The sequence below is a fragment of the Neopsephotus bourkii genome, unplaced genomic scaffold (assembly GCF_033783945.1).
Source record: "Neopsephotus bourkii isolate Nb327-2 ecotype Australia unplaced genomic scaffold, CSIRO-AGI_Nbou_v1 NB_1634, whole genome shotgun sequence".
Classification (NCBI taxonomy): domain Eukaryota; kingdom Metazoa; phylum Chordata; class Aves; order Psittaciformes; family Psittacidae; genus Neopsephotus; species Neopsephotus bourkii.
In genome coordinates, this window is record NW_026902109.1 from 6,871,768 (window position 1) to 6,874,302 (window position 2,535).

The following is a 2,535-nucleotide window of genomic DNA, read 5'->3' on the forward strand; positions in this document are numbered from 1 at the left end:
TGTGTAATGTCCTATTTGTAGACTTCAGGCTGTTTGCTGGTTATTTTTTATCATCAGTAGCAATTATTTGTTGCTTGCACTACCTTCCTTACCTCAGATCTATGCTGCCCTTGCATTCTCAACACAAAAAAAAAGACAATACAAAACCCAAACAAAACACCCCAGCCCCACAACACATAACCCATACTTTCAGTGTGGTGGAGGATTTAAGAAAACAACTATCACAAGCACCTGGAACGATCTCAGGCCTAAGCTGCAGCAAAGACAACACTAAATGTTACATACAAACTAGAGTGTGAAAGGATGTATTCTAGAATGAGTCACTGTTAGCAGTTTAATGGAAAGTAGGTTCTTACCAACTACAAGTGTTTAAAAAAGAAAACAGGAAAAAAAGAAAAAGCCTTTTATTGAGTCATAGTGGCAGCAAAAGTTAATCCTCTTCATTCTACTGTCCTTCTGGGTCCTGAAAGGTTACTCTCATCCTCAACTCCTACACAGCTTTGTTCCAAGGAGCCTCATAGACAAGGATCCCCAATTATTTACAGTCATTTCTGAAAGATGGACTCCAAGCTACACAAAAATTGAAAATAAAAGCAAATAAAGGCTAAGCATCACTGCTTTCCCATCATAACATGCAACAGCTGGGAACACTGGTGAAGGAGAACAACATAAAATGCTGCACAGGCACCTTTGGCCCTGTAGACAGGGAGACAGAGAGACAGTGTGTTGTTGCATTAGCTCAGCTGTGTTGCTTAACTGCCTGATGAATGACAAGTCACATAATCTGACTGGCAAAAGCCAGATCAGAAAAAGCGAGATTGGGAACCATTCAAGCCTTACTGTTGAACAATTAGGCTTGCATTTAGTGGGTCATTACTGACTTCAAGCTCTCTTTTCTCTGTTGCTGATTCCCACAGTATGACAGGATTACCCAAGGGTATCTGTGTCCAATGCAGAACATATAGGACAAAACAGCAGAAAGCTCTTCAGATTTGCCTGAGCTTGGAAAGTTTTTCAGGAAGGACAATTTGCAGTGGTAGGATCCCTTTCTGTTTTAAGTGGGATTAGTCTATCCGAAATAGTTGTTTGCAACTGGATGAAGAGACTACAAGACACTGATGAGAAACCAGAGTGGAGGACTGACCAAAGGGAGATGGACCCTTTCCCAAAGTAAAAAACAGAAGAGGGCAGTTCTGCCAGTTTTCCATGGCTTTCTGCTTTCTCTATTCCCTCAACAAAGAGGGTTGGGATCCCAGATGGTAATGAAGGTCTAGACCTGTTTGGCCTCATCCACTTTGGTCTTTGACTGCATTCAGCCAGAGCTGGAAAAGGAATGATTAAGTAGCACTGTCAGACTGGCTTGTGGGAAGAAGAAAAAAAATAAAAATGCATTAAATCACCATTGTAGAGATGGATCTGAGATGTGGGAGATTTTTTTTTTTTTAGTTACTTAAAAAGTGACTTAAGGCTCCCATTTTCCTCTGGCAATATTTACAAGATATAAAATTCTTTAATGCTCAATAGCTTGCTTGAATACCAAGTGATTCAGCAAGTTTGCCATTCATCTATATTCATATTTTCAGCCACAGTGAAAGGAAGACAATAGAGGCCAGATATGAAGAATACTAACAAAGCTGTGTAGTCAGGCTTTTCCAGAATCATCCCAGTCTGTCAGGCCATCATTCCAGAGTAGTCAATAGTGGCCGGTTTCCTATTCATGTTGCCCTACATTTACAACAGTATGTCAAGCAGCCCCTTATATTCAGGTAAACCTGAATCTTCCAGAAAACTGATGGTCCTTTCTGACAGTAATTAATTATATAAAGGACAGGGTGTTATATCTTCAGGCCTTCAAATTCCCTTTTGGACAGAGTTTGATCTTATATTTCTATTTATCATGATTCTGCTGTGCTTTACACTGAATATTCCAGACTCTTTTTGACAATGAACCAGGGGGTCCATGAGACCCATGTGTGCAGCTTCCAGGCTTGTCCCTCAGGATCCTTCCCTTTTGTCACATGAGTCTGCAGAGGAAGTTCTATTCTCCAGTAGGGAGAAGATGCTGTTATCATTGTGTACAGCACTTTGGCAAGCATTTATGCTGACATGCTCGTAACAGACTAGTAGGTTGCTGACATAATGCTCAGGAGAAGGAACAACAGCTCCTTCTTTTCTTTTCTTTTCTTTTCTTTTCTTTTCTTTTCTTTTCTTTTCTTTTCTTTTCTTTTCTTTTCTTTTCTTTTCTTTTCTTTTCTTTTCTTTTCTTTTCTTTTCTTTTCTTTTCTTTTCTTTTCTTTTCTTTTCTTTTCTTTTCTTTTCTTTTCTCTTTTCTTTTCTTTTCTTTTCTTTTCCTTTCCTTGTTCTTTTCTCCTCTTCTCTTTTCTCCTCTTCTCTTCTCTTTTCTCCTCTTCTCTTCTCTTCTCTTCTCTTTTCTCCTCTTCTCTTCTCTTCTCTTCTCTCCTCTCCTCTTCGTCTTCTCTCCTCTTCGTCTTCTCTCCTCTTCGTCTTCTCTCTCCTCTCCTCTCCTCTCCTCTC